This window comes from Lactuca virosa, chromosome 3, assembly GCF_052849685.1.
Source record: "Lactuca virosa cultivar CGN04683 chromosome 3, Lactuca_virosa_CGN04683_v6, whole genome shotgun sequence".
NCBI lineage: Eukaryota > Viridiplantae > Streptophyta > Magnoliopsida > Asterales > Asteraceae > Lactuca > Lactuca virosa.
The window spans coordinates 98,169,894-98,186,349 of record NC_136428.1 but is presented as its reverse complement, the minus strand read 5'-3'; positions in this window follow the sequence as shown (position 1 = coordinate 98,186,349).

Genomic DNA, 16,456 nt, shown 5'->3' with positions numbered 1-16,456 from the left:
AGATGTAATTCACATATGAATTACATGTGATTCACATGTAAATCACATGTGATTCACATATGAATTACATGTGATTCAAATGTAATTCACACATGAATTACATGTGATTCACATGTAAATCACATGTAATTCACGTATGAATTACATGTAAATCACATGTAATTCACATATGAATTACATGTGATTCACATATGAATTACATGTGATTCACATGTAAATCACATGTGATTCACATATGAATTACATGTGATTCAAATGTAATTCACACATGAATTACATGTGATTCACATGTAAATCACATGTAATTCACGTATGAATTACATGTAAATCACATGTAATTCACATATGAATCACATGTGTGAATCGCTTGTGATTCATATGTTAATCACATGTAAATCACATATGTATTTTTGTGCCTGTTTTTGCATTAATCAATTTTTTTTTTTAATTTTCTTTTAGATTTGGAAGAAATTGTGGTGAATATTGAAGATGTGAAAAATGATAAATTGAAGAAAATATGGAAATATTGACACGAAGACATGAAAAAGCTTTGAAATTTTGTACATTTTTTTTGTTTTTTATATTTTATTTTGTATCGAATAAAATACTTATTCTATTGTGTTTATAGATTAGGAAATAAAATGAGTTTTCTTATGATTTCCATACAAATATTATAGTATATGAAATATACATATATGCATTTGTAAAAATATGCATATATGTACCTAAAATGTTGATTTTTTTGGTTAAAAAGTTATATATTTTTTTAAATATTCAAGTTTTTTTTTAAAATTTAATTGATTTTTAAATGCTTTTAAAAAAATTGAAGTTTTTTTTTAAAAAAAATATATATTTTTTTTCAATTTTTTTTTTCAAAAATTCATGTTTTCTATAAAAAAAAATTAAAAAATCTATACTTTTTTAAAAAAATTGAAAAATGTTATTTTTAAAAAAAAATCCGAAAATTTGATTTACTATGTAATTTTTTAGACATTTCTATTAATATTTCCAATAACACAAAAAAATAAACATTAAATGAGATTGGTAAAATTACGATCATGTCCTTACTAAATTAGTTTTGATCTAACACTCCACTTTTAGTTCTTGGGTTATAGGGTAACTATGAGTTCTCGGTTGCACGTTTGGTCCCTATCTTTTGTTTTGCACTCGGACCATTCTCACCTTTTGTTTTTACTACGTGCCTGGTCCCTGCATCAATTAGCCATCTATCCCAAACGTTAAGACCCTCCAGGTGCTCACATAAGGGGTATTTTCGACCTTTTATTTCAAAACCCCATGAGAACTGTAACACACCTCAATATCTATCTATCTATCTATCTATCTCACTCACTCTCTCTCTCTCTCTCTATATATATATATATATATATATATATATATATATATATATATATATATATATATATATATATATATATATATATATATATATATATATATATATATATCTTTCTAATATACTCCTAGACTCCAACTCTTTATTTTTCTATTCTCTACAAGTGTCAATCAAGATCAACCCTAATGTCAAAAACTTGCAATTACGGTTAAAACAGTGTAATATGAACATCAGCTATCAAGAAAAACCCCTAGAAGACTATATTATTGTTTTACTGGGAAGTTAATGGTAATTTCTTCTTAACCTTTCCCTATATCGCATACCTCTAACACACAAGATATTACTCAAATTGTAAGGAGCTAGATGTGGTTTTATATCTTGGATTAATGAGGACAAGTTTGAAAGAACTATCTCCCATGGTTTGCAGAATTAAACGGACGAGCTTCAACATCAGAATAGGAACTTGAGGTTGTTACTATTGTTCAAATGGGTTTTTTTTTGTCGATTCTAATATACAAGCTTTAATTTTTTTGTTCAACATAATCATCTTTTGATTCATCATGGTAGTAATGTAATAGAGTGGTAAAATTGCATTCAGTGATGTGGTAATGTATGAATGGAATTGATTATTTTATTATGGGATGAAATTAACTATCAAATTCAGTAATGTCATTGTGGTAGTGATGTGTTGATGTATGAATGGAATTGTTTGTTGTCATTATGGAAAGGGACTGAGTAGTTTGTAATGTAATTGAAATAAAACTGAGTGGTTTGTAATGGAATGGAATTGAGTGTATGAATTGAAATGGTAATCAGATTGAATTGAAATGTAATTTAAAGTGGTTCATGTTGCATATTTGTTGTAGAGGGAGGGATTGTTTAAAATTGATCACATAAACCTTATGGAGATTCAAACTGCAAATTAATAAGGAGTTTTCACATTAGGTACTTTGTGTTTCTTTTGTTAACCCAACTTCTGGTTTGTTTGAACCACTATAATCACCAATTTTAGGCTCCTTCCGATTCAAGAATAACCTTCTAGAACACAAAGAGTCATCAACAATTTCTTTTATCCTAACTTTACTAGGGTTAGGGGACATTAAACATGTATGAAAACCTAGTTTTCCCATGCTCAGTATAAACTTCAATTAGTTTATGTTTTCCCACGTATGTCCTCAAATTGTTAATGTCATTGTTACTAGTCAATGCAAACAAACCAAAGTCGAAATCTGCAAAAGGTCTTTTGAAGTGGTAATAAAGCAACTTACCTCCTCAACACAACCTAGGGACTCCATCATCTCATCAATTTTGTGAACACAAAACTTATAAATGTCAACTATTTTATCATATTTTTCTTTTCTCTTGACATATCTCCTTCCAGGAAACATTGAAAACTCTCCACCATAAAGTAATCTAATGGAGAAGGTTGTTAGATGACCAGCTGTAAAAGACAAAGCTTGAACTTATTTTCTTGAAATTTATTGTTGAGAAGAAATTTTAAATAAGAAAAAGGGTTACTGTGATGTTTTTCAATGTCTATTTGTACCATATTGGCTCTAATTCTCCATTATACCATTTTTGCTTCGATGACTCTTGCAAAATGTTGAGAAGTTTGGGTTTCTACTAGATTCAGTTGAGAGAGGAGCGTAGAACATGTTTTTTTGACGTAAAGAGTGAATGATCGCGATGAGGAAGAAATGGTTGGCATAACTATTAAGGAACCATGTATAAAAGGTAAAAAAACCCTCGTGTGCCAAGAACGTGGGGGTCTTAATGTTTGGGATAAACGGTTAACGGATGCAGGAACTAAACGAATAGTAAAAACAAAAGGTTAGGATGGTCTGAGTGCAAAACAAAATATAGGAACAGACGCGAAACTTTACCCAAACCACAATAACAATTTCAGTAATATGTTCATATATATATATATATATATATATATATATATATATATATATATATATATATATATATATATATATATATATATATATATAATTTCATTATCATACATACTTATAAAGCTAGCATTTTTCCTTGAATCTCATGCATTTGAAACCCCCATAAAAATTTGCCAACACCTCATGTATTTGAAACCCCCACACCCTTTCACCTTCAAAGTAATGAATCTCATTCATTTGAAACTTCCAAGACTATTCAACTTATAGGATTTAATTTGACTTTTGAAATTCCCTTCACACAAATGTAGTTAGCCTATAAATACTTACTTCTATAGAAACAAATATCCTAAACGAAAACAAAATACTTCTTTTGTTTAATTAGTGATCCTTTGATCTCTGTTTTGGTTTAAATGAAAGTCTTATGTTGTCAATATAATATTGAAGTTCAATAATCTATAATAACCAAGGTATGCATTTTGTGTTTTTAATCAAAACAATTGGTTTTTTTGTTGGTTTCTTCACATATTGTGTTTTTAATCGTGAATAAAAGTAGCTCTTAGGTTTGAGAACTTTCTAACATCTATTTTAAAATTTTACACATGCAATATTTTATTGAGCATACAGGAACGATCAATTATTTTTTGAAAGGCAAGGCTCTACACCATCCATTTCTTATAAGTTTATATTATTGGGGGTAAAATTGAATTGGTGAATGGAGCAATCAAGGGTGAGGATTTAACTTCAAGTTTTATGATTCTAACTCTGCTTGAAATGTGATATGCATAATTTGTTGAACTTATTTATAAACACACTGAGATTTAATGAATATTTAAGTTGAAGATTACCTCACATTTTGAACAATATACAAGTTTTTGTGTTGAAGTTCATATTGATATGTAGAAATTCACTTTAATGAGCTGATGAGTTTATCGCTTTATGAGGAAATTTGTAGTTTTTAATGAGATGATGCATTGATGTTTTTAAAGATGATGCCAAAATCTTTACCCTTTAGTGTTGTTAATTGTTGTAGGTTTGTTGTACAGATTGTATCTCTTGGTTTTTAATTCTATTGTTGTTATCCATTCACATGTTTCATATTCTTGAAAATGATCAATGCAGTGATTTTCTTAAATCAACATTAACAGAGTAAGGAGTCAAACACATTAATTGCAATAAAATAATAATTGGACTTTTATAAATAAACACATAGCTCGAACAAGCTACCTCCACAACTTAAACCTACAAAAAATTCTTAATAATTAATATTAGAAATGATAATAAATGTTGAAACTATAAAACAAACACCTAATAAGAAATATCAATGCCAAGATTATTAAAATGTGTATTTTTTTAGTTATTCACTAATCTTGGTTTTTATTTTATAATAAATGTCATATTAATGCAAAATATTCATTTGAAAGTTACAGAAACTCTTGATCTTTCAAGTAATTAACCAAACATACTCGGTTTTTTTTAACTTAATTAAATCATTCACTTTAACCTCCTTAATTTGATTTATTTAATACATTAAAATCAATTATTAGTCTAAGTTCAAACCAACTCTTCATTTTTCAACCTAATATATAGATATAAATTATTGGTTAAAATAAAAATGGTTTTAAATCACAACCATAAATCAAAATATCATAAGACTATTTTTCTAATAGTTAAAAATTATGTATATTTTTAGATATAAAACCTAAACTCAAATGTATATTTAATTAAACGTCAATGTGAGACTAACCCACTTAGTAGAGGTTTTTCTTTTAGATTGAAGGTCTTGCGTTTTAATCCGGACGTTGATGAATTTTATTAACTTGGTCATAGTAACTTCTAACAACTAAACACCCGTTATAAAAATCAAGATTTTAAACAATATAATTGCACACTGCGCAACGCGCGGGAATTCGTCCACTATACTTATAAAGGAAGCATTTTTCCTTTCACCACATTCATTTGAAATTCTCATGACTTTTCAATTTCTTTCTAATAATGATTATAAGTTGGTTAATAAGGTTAAATAAATATCAAACCTAAAGTGTAATCATATATAAACTAAATTTCAATATTAATAGAATATATTTACTTCTACTTACAATGTTATATTTTTAAGTTTTAACATATTATACTTAACCTCTTAGTTTTAATATGATGTTGTATGTAAACCTTTATCATTTTAAAGCTACAACTTTTGAACAATTTGTATAAAATACTTAAATTGTTAATTTAAATATAACATTATAAGTCAACTTAAATAACTCAAAGAATATTTTGTAAATAGTTAAAAATGATAAATTGTAGTGTCTTTCTAATAATGATTATAAGTTTGTTAATAAGGTTAAATAAATATCAAACATAAAGTGTAATCATAAATAAACTAAATTTTAATATTAAAATAATATATTTACTTCTACTTATAAAGTTATGTCTTTAACTTTTAACATATTATACTTAATTTATTAGATTTAATATGTTGTTGTATGTAAACCATTATCAGTTTAAAGCTACAACTTTTGAACAGTTTGGACAAAATACTTAAATTGTTAATTTAAATATAACATTACAGTGTCAACTTAAATATAAATTTCAGTTTCACTTAAAAACCCAAAGAATATTTTGTGAATAGTTAAAAGTGATAAATTGTACTGCTAAATGCAAAAACTAAATTGTAATCTCATTTTAACTAAAATATTTCCTAAAGATATTTTTATTATCTATATCATATTATATCATATCATATCATACTATACTTATAAAGTAGACATTTTTCCTATCACCTCATGCATTTGAAACCCCTACATAAATTTCCAAGCACCTTATGCATTTGAAACCCCCACACTTTTTCACCTTCAAAGTAATTAATCACATATCATGAAAGGTTTTATAACTTATAATATGTTTAATTAGCAATTAATGGATAGTCTACTATAAAAATGTCATTCTTTTTTAGTAGACACACAAATACAAATCCCATACAAAATTCACAAAGAAAACAAGTTTAAATATTTTGTGTTGGTTTGAGGGCTGTGGACCATTTTTCGAGCCATGTTATTATGTTAAAGTTTTTAATTTGTAAGTTTGTTATATACTAATTCTTTTTTTATATTTTTCTTGGTTTAATTATTCTTTTAAAACAATCATTGTATGTTGTGGTTGAAACTTTAATGTAAATTAGATTAGATTCATATTATCGATCATATGTTATGGAAAGTGATACAGATAATATTTAATTAAATATTGTATATATGTTTGTATGTTTGTGTTGCTTCAAAGTAACAATTAATAAAAAATCATGGATATGCAATATTATACATAATATCCATGTAAGTCTCTTTAAAATGTAAATTGTCTATCTTATCACTTTATATTTTAGTATATGTTTAACATTTTAATTATAATAAAAAGTGTCTTTTAAAAGTTTTCTTTCGTTTATTAACAATAATAAGTGGTTTTAAAACTAATGAATCATAATTATAAATAATAAAATCAAATTATAAAAATCATGGATATGTCATATTATCCATGCAAATCTCTTTTGAAATGGAAATGGTCAATCTTATCAGTTTATTATTTAGTGTATGTTTCACATTTTAATAGTAGTATTAAGAGTTTTTTAAAAGTCTTCTTTAACTTATTAATAATAATAAGTGGTTTAAAACTAAAGAACAATAACTTTAAATGATAATAACATCAATTTATAGATACATAACGTTAACAACAAATAAATTGTATTTTAAATGAACATCATTATTGAAATTAGAAAATAATCGCATAAGTTAAAATTTAAATTAATCAAATATTAAAAAGTATTAAAAATATTATTAAATACATAATTATATTTAATTTTATTAATGAGGAATGTGGATTGATGTCAATGAATAATATTGTTCAAAATATTATGTCAAAGTTAATGTCAATAATATAACCATTTTAAACATATATTTTTCAACATTTTAACAATATATTTTTAACATACGCCGCGCAACGCGTGGAAATTTGTCTAGTCATACATACTTATAAAGCTAGCATTTTTTCTTGAATCTCATGCATTTGAAACCCCCATTTTTTAACTTCCTCAAACCACATTCATTTGAAACCCCCTTTTTTAACTAATGCAACTCAAATGTTTTCTTAATTATGATTTAACACTCAAAAGTTTTATAACTTATATTATGTTTAATTAGCATTTAGTGAAAAGTTTACTATAAAAAGGCCAATCTTTTGTCTCTTTTGTATTATATAAAATCTTACATGTAAGAAGGATGTCATAACATCAATGTTTTGCTTGGAATATCTTTCAACCAAAACAAATGAAGTTTTTCTATTCTTTCTTTATATTCAGTTTCTCATTTAATCGTTATATGTGATTTGTGTGTATTACTCAATCTTGAATGTGACTCTCCAAACATTAATGTTTTGCTTGGAATATCTTTCTGATTCTTCTTTTTCAAGAAAAATATTTTGATTGCAGTTTAGTGAAGAATTGTCATCAAGTTTCTATGGTTGAATGGTGTTAAATGAAGAAAGAAGATTCAGAAAACGGATATAAGTTTTTTTTTGTTTGAGCAAAGTTGACGAATGTTAGTTTTTTCTTTTGATTTAAATGTATGTTTATGTAACATCTTTATTTATATATTCAACCACCCAATGGTCTTATTTATTTGATTGTAGTTTTTCTATTTTGATTATGTTTATTTTCTATGATTTTTTTGTTAGTTATCCTACACAACATATTTAAAAGACAATATTTAAAAGATAACATAATTTTTAACATTTGATATGTAATTATGATAGACTTATCATGATATGTTCTTCATATGAAAGTAATTTATCCATATTAATACGACAAGAATTACATATGACATTTACGAAAATATATATATTATATGTGATTTGTTTAACATGTATATGCACCTATGTATGTTATAAATTTATAATTAAATATCTTTATGTTTAATAAATGAAGGGATTAAAATGATGCATCAAAACCAATTATTTAGACGAATATAATAATAATAATAATAATAATAATAATAATAATAATAATAATAATAATAATAATAATAATAAATACACATTTCCAAGTACCGCATTCATTTGAAACTCACACTACAACTCAAGAGTTTTCTAATTTATGTATATTTATTAGTTACAACTCAAGAGTTTTTAACTTATGATTATTAATTAGTAATCACTAATAAATTTTTATTTTCCTTTCTTTTATAAGGTTGTAAAGTTTTGCTCATTAAAAACATTAATGTATTTGAAGAGATTTGTCATTTAAATATGAAGAGTTAATATAAATGTTATTATAGATGTTTTAGTGTTTTTATGTTATTAAAAGTTATAGTGTTTATTTTTCATATTTTTTATTATTCGTTGTATATATATATATATATATATATATATATATATATATATATATATATATATATATATATATATATATATATCTTTTTTAATACAAATGTTATAATAGATGTTTTTCTATTTTTATGTGACTAAAAGTTGCAGTTCATATTTTTGTTCATACGTTTTGTTACATTTATATTATCATTCATTTGATATATAATTTACACAATTTTAAATAGTTTATAAAATTATCAAATAGTTGTATATATCACAATGACTTAAAAATTAAACTATAATGTTTAATAAAACTAATATGTTAACTATATGTTTGCTTTACTACTAACATTTTGTTTCAAAGTAGAAATATTAAATAATAATTTGGTAAAAGTTATTATTTTAACTATATAATTCTATTCTCGCGCAACACGCGGGAATTCGCCTAGTATACTTATAAAGGAAACATTTTTCCTTTCACCACATTCATTTGAAATTCCCATTCATTTTCCCTTTCACCACATTCATTTGAAACTCCCATGACTTTTGAATTTCTTTCTAATAATGATTATAAGTTGGTTAATAAGGTTAAATAAATATAAAACCTAAAGTGTAATCATATATAAACTAAATTTCAAAATTAAAAGAATATATTTTCTTTTACTTATAAAGTTATGTTTTTAACTTTTAACATATTATACTTAATTTATTAGGTCTAATATGTTGTTGTATGTAAACCACTATCATTTTAAAGCTACAACTTTTGAAGAATTTGTATAAAATACTTAAACTGTTAATTTAAATATAACCTTATAAGATCAACTTAAATATAAATTTTAGTTCAACGTAAACAACCCAAATAATATTTTGTAAATAGTTAAAAGTGATCAATTGTAGTGTCTTTCTAATAATGATTATAAGTTGGTTAATAAGATTAAATAAATATCAAACCTAAAGTGTAATCATAAATAAAGTAAATTTTAATATTAAAATAATATCTTACTTCTACTTATAAAGTTATGTATTTAACTTTTAACATATTATACTTAATTTAATAGATTTAATATGTTGTTGTATGTAAACTATTATCAGTTTAAAGCTACATTTTTTGAATAGTTTGGATAAAATACTTAAATTGTTAATTTAAATATAACATTACATTGTCAACTTAAATATAAATTTCGGTTCCACTTAAAAAAACCTAAAGAATATTTTGTGAATAGTTAAAAATGATAAATTGTTGCGTTAAATGCAAAAACTAAATTGTAATCTCAATTTAACTAAAATATTTCCTAAAGATATTTTTGTAATCATTAAAAGTTTTCAAATAAGTAGCTTAAAATAACTTACAGTAACAATAGTTAAAAATAACTCTATATAAATGATTATATTATTACCTTTAAAATCAAAAAAAAAATTTGTTTGATGTTTTAAATAATTACAAAGATAGAAATTAAAACATTAAGCAAATAAATTTTAAAAAATTAATTAACAATAACAACAACTATAAATATTAAACCATATATTATATTTAATTTTATTCATGAGAACCCGCATGTAGAGGTCTTTCAAAAGATTGAGATTATGCAGTTTTAATAGATGTATATATTATCATATAATTCAAAATAATCAATATATTATATCAACTTAGTATACGAATTATTATGTCAAATTTAACAAGAACATTATTGTTATATTTACAAAATATATATATTTGTAAAGATTTCAGCTATATAGATGCTTATGCACAACGCGCGGGCGTAAAACTGAAGAATAGATTATATTATATTAAAATTATTGTTATTTGAAATAATAATAATAATAATAATAATAATAATAATAATAATAATAATATAGGAAATACAAAATATTCACATAAATTATTTTTAAATTAGTTAGAAATACATATTGTTTAAATTAATTTTAAATCAAAAACTTAATTCAATTTGATTCAAACACAATGTTTTATATATTTCTTGTCCTATACTTAAAATTATTATAATATTAGTTACAACTCATTATAAAAATTAGTATTTCAATGATAAATGCTTATATTATTGTTTTTATAATATATAATTGTTAATATTTATCTTACATTATTGGGCATAACTCAATGGTTTTTTTTAATTTAAATGTAATTATAATTTCAAATTTAATGTAATTAGTCATGTCTCTATATTTTTCACTATATTTAAAAGTTTTTTAAACTTATGGTTATTAATGTGCAATGCCTTTTTATTTTCCACTTATTTATTATACACATTGTAGCTATATTAGTAGTATATAAGTAAGTTTTGATTAAAAAATCATATGTTTGAAAAAAATTGTGATTCAAAATGAAAGAATTGAAAAAAATAAGTTTTGTCGCATCAATGGTTATTTCAACACAGATTTTTTATAACAATGTTTGTGTATATCAAATGTATGTTGATTTCTAAATATTCATTTCGAATGATTTAAAAGTGTTTAATAAGTTTTGTTTGATGTAAATGTTACAGTAGATGTTGTAGTGTTTTTATTTTATTAAAAACTATAGTGTTTTTCCATACTATTCGTTATTTGTTTTATATACAAATCGGCATACATTTTATATATAATTTTCACAACTTAAAACGTTTTATAAAATCATCAAAAGTTTTAGTATTTATTTTTTCATACTACTTTTATCTGTTATATATAGAAATCAATATATGTTTGATATATAATTTACACAACATAAAACGATATCTAAAATTATAAATTAATAGTGGAAATAACTAATGATATAAATTTATTACAATTAATAAATATATTACATTGGTTTTTCATGTATAAATATTCAATAACAATTTGTTAAATGCTATTATTTTAATTAAGTATTTATATTCACCCGCAACTCGCGGGGATTCGACTAATATATATATATATATATATATATATATATATATATATATATATATATATATATATATATATATATATATATAGAGAGAGAGAGAGAGAGAGAGAGAGAGAATTATATAGAAACTCAAAAATTGGTAGGAACTGCTAAGATAAATCTTGACCCGAAGATTGAAAAAATAAATAGCCAAGATTTAATTTTATTTATTGTCAAAATCTCACGAGATGATATGACGTTTTGGTAATTAATTTCAAGATTTTGGTAATTTCCTGTGAATGCTAAATGTTCGAAGGGCATAAAAAACAAAGCAAAAAAGTAAAAACCAAAAAGGTAAAAAAAGAATAAATGGCCAAACTTTATTTTAAAAGGTTATAAGTTTTAAAAAATTAATTTGAAAATAATAAGATCCAAAAGGAGTTGATTCAAAATATTTGTAATTCAAAAAAGTTTTGATCCAATATTTTTATGATTCTTAATTTGTTATGATCTGAAAATATTTTTATTCAAATATTTTCCGATCCTTAATTATTATATATTTTATAATTCAAAATTAAATTATTCAAAAAATATAATGATCCAAAATTTGTTATGAACAAAAACTTTATTTAATCGAATATATTATGATCCAAAATCATATGATTAAAAAAATGATATGATCCAAAATACTATGATTGAAAATGATAAGATCCAAATTGCTATAATAAAAAAAACGATAAATATATAAAAACTAAAAAACGAGTTTATGTTGTGCAAAATTTTAAAAAATGAAAAGAAAATTAAGGAAATGATGAAAATGAAAAAAAGAAAAAAATCACTTAAAGGACATTCAATGGGCGTTCGTCGCATTTGATTATATCCTCGAGTGAGTATAACGTTCAATGGACGTGAGTCGCATTCGAACGCATCACGTCCAAGTAATTGGGTATGATGTTTTTGCTATTAACGAAATGGGTGGTGGAGAATTGTATATATATATATATATATATATATATATATATATATATATATATATATATATATATATATATATATATATATATGTGTGTGTGTGTGTGTGTGTGTGTGTGTGTGTGTGTGTGTGTGTGTGTGTGTGTGTAACGACTCAGAAATTTGAGAATCTATTTACTCCTTGTAGGAGTAATAATAAGAAAGTTGTAGTTCATGCTGATACGGTTCTGTGGATATAAAGTTTGTCAAAAATGAAATTCGTTTGAGAAAGTTATGGTCGTTCGATGTTGGAATAGAAAGTATGTTGTCTTTTAAAGGATGTGGTGCGTCTGGTGCTAAGTCATGAAAACACGTGTCGATCGGAGATTTCACATGGCAGTTCGGAGGGTGATGTGTATCGTAGGTCGCGTCATGACTTAAAGTAAAGCGCGACTCGAAAATCGGGTGTCAGACCCTATAAATAGTTTGCAATTGTCTTTCTTTGTACGTTTTTCTGAAATTCTCCAAGCACTTACGCAATGTTGTTTAGCCTTCGGAAGTACGTTTCCACATCAGTATACACAAGTTGAGATCAAAGTCTGTGAACAAAAATTACGGCTTAGAGACGAAGGTCGTGAGGCCGTTTAGCAAGGGTACAACTATCGTTGAGGTATAAGGTATCCTCTCGATTATTAATATGCAATTTTATTTACATAAGTATTGAGCCGTGAAGGGTAGATAAACCCGATATAGTATTTGAAAGTCATAACACAGTGTTGTTATGAGCTGACCAATAAATAAATATATAAAGAGTTTCCACAGTGGAACTCTCGACTGGATAACGAGGGTTGTAAACCCGAGTTTACAAGATTTTCCGATTGTAAGATTGGATAATTGGCTTATGGTAACACCCGACTTTTAACACAGTTAAGGTACACCCAAAAAATTTCACTTATAATTTATAAAAACACATTGGTGGACGCTAACATTAATAATTGTCACACCTGCAGATTCGGGCTAGTCATTTAAAATATAATAATCATTAAAAATAACTTTTTGATAGAAGATTATTTAGGATAAATAGTCTTAATCAAAGTTATAATATATGTGAAAAAGATTTCGTACATATAAAGAACCCTGAAATCCGACTTCGTATGAAGAATTTATGCTTCTTCGAAATTTCGCGATTAAACTAGCACGACTCTACGTATTGAAGAAAGTGAATTTTTGATAAATTACTGTTAGCCTAAGTGATCTAAACGAAATTCGTTGTAGTCATTAAATCGAGAGCGTGCATATAGATAACACTCAAATCTAACTTCACAAGAGTAAGTTATGATTTTTTTTAAAGTTTCAACACAGTAGTGCAGACACATAAATCGAAATTCAAATCGGTCGATTGGTAGGAAAAAAATCTAAACGAGAACGGACGTCGGACGAGAGAGTTATGAATTTTTAACAGACTTTAACAGTCTAAGCCTGTTAAAAATATAACTTTGATAATAAAGTCAAAATTAGCTGATGGAGTTTAAATAAAAGATATAGATATCGTCGATAGCTACGCGTGGATATAAAACCCGTCGAAAATGAAGCTGATAGATGTCATTTTATGCATCTTTTAGGATAGTTTTTATTAACATTTGGCATCATATTTGTAACGACCCAATTTTTCAAAAGAAATTTTTGATTTTTAAATAGTCAAAACACTTTTCCATAAACCATGAAATCTCAATACAATTATTTTCAAATTCATATCCATAACAATATTATTTCCAAACATCAGAGTGTCCCATAGAAATGCCTGAGAGAGAGAGAGAGAGAGTACACGCCGCGCCATCAAGCCTTGCCCTTGCCCTTGCCCTTGGGCTCATATGTACCTGAAACAATCCACAAATTGTAAGCTAATGCTTAGTGAGTCCCCCAGAGCATACCCCACACACAATCCACATAAAACAATATCGTATTAGCTATAAAAGCTACATATATCCCATAAGCCATGCATACTAACATATAAGGATGTCGTGGGCTCCCCCCAGGGTGTTATCCCTTCATGGCATGGGCTCCCCCGGCTCGTCGAGTCAGCTAAGGGACTCGACGAGTTCCTTCAGTGACTTTCATGTTCAGCCCTTTTTAGTGGGATCTAAGGTCCCAAACTTCAGATCCAAACTCCCCTAGTGCAGATACCACGTAAAATTGCAAACTTTACGTGCATGCAAGGCCCTCCAAGGCTATAACATCAATACTAAGCTTCCTACAAGGTTTTAGTGCATGGAAAGGGGCTAATCTATATAAAGTGAGCAACTTTATGTCATTGGGGGCCTAGAGAGGTCTAGATCTGGAACCATGAAAGACCCATACTTTCATATTTGACAATTGTTACTCCAAAACATGCTACTTGCATATTCATAAAAAAATATTTTACATTGATAACTTGTTTACATAAGACTGGATACAAACCGACTATTACAAAGTGTTATATATTACACAACTACCCAGGATACTATACTTTTATACATACATGATTACTAAATACAATAGTTTCAAACTATTCAAAATCTTCTATCAGTATATAACTATAATGGTTGCTTATTGCCTGCAATTGTTAAACAATGAGAGGGGTAAGCGGTGACGCTTAGTAAGTTCAATAATATATACAATATAACGTTATGCCATATATATACTTCAATATGGCAGAAGCAAAGAGGAACAAGGAACAACAAAGGCATATGTGAATCATGTGACAAACTATCCATACCAATCAATGATTTGATTCAAAGATATACAATCAATGAGACATAACAATTTCCATACTTGATATACATCAATAAAGCTTCGGCCCAAATGGCACAGAAGACATACACTTTCTGATCAAACATTTTGGTAGATTTCAGGCTGAAAGCCCTATCTGACCTTCTGCCAATGCCATAGAATAGAAGTCATTCTCTTACGAGACATGCTCTACATGGCCAGAGGCTACATACCAGTACCGCTGTGAATCGAAGTCCTTTCACTGATCACATGGCCAAAGGTATAGCTTTGCTATCATAAATAGCGGAAATAATAACAACGGAAAAGCACATAACACATATAAAACATAACATACAATTGTTCCTATATATTGAACTCACCGTGAATTAATCGGGGGTTAAAATAGTAATTTTTGCAGCACTTCGATACTACAATTAGCTTTCTTTGATGAAAACCAGGAGTTTTCTTGAAAACCTGGCCTTACGAGGGTTGAGCTTCAAACCGAAAAGATAAATTCCTTGGGCTCTTCGAGCACTTCGGAACGTGTTTCGGGTGTTGGGTATGATCCCGAGGCTTCGGGGGAAGTTAGAATGGTAAAAATATTAATTTAGGGGTGAAATATGAGAATTTTCCAAAATTACTCGGGAGGTCTCGCAACCCCCCTTTTATAGGGTGCGAGACCGAAGATCAGCGGCTGAGAGGGCTCCACGCGGCAGCAGATGCGAGGGGTGGGACGCGCGTCGGAAGCTTGAAGGCGAGACGTGGCTCGCTTCGGATACGCCACGTATGCGACACGCGTCGGATTTCTACCGGACCACACTTCGGACTCGTCATATGATCGGACACGGGGCGGGTGACTCACCGAGATCAGACCTTATCCATGCGAGGTTTCTCGGAAATTATGCCCCGAACTTCTAAAATCCATAACTTTCGCATACGGACTCCGTTTTTGACGTTCTTTATATGCACGCGTAGGTGAAATTATGCTCTACAACTTTTGTTTAGACTTCGTCGGCTAATTTTGAGTTTACTTTTATTATTATATTTTTAATAGGCCGGGACATGAAAAGTCCGTTAAAAATTCATAACTTCTTCATCCGACGTCCGCTTTCGTCTGTCTTTCTACCGTTGTACTGCTATTGACGAGACCTTCGATTCTCGTTTAGGTTGCGTCGGCTAAAAATCACTCGATCTTTATTTCGTGTTTTTAGCTGTCTACTGCTATTCCGAAACTTAGAAAAATCATAACTTCCTCATACGAAGTCAGATTTGGACGTTCTTTTTATGGAAATTTTCGGT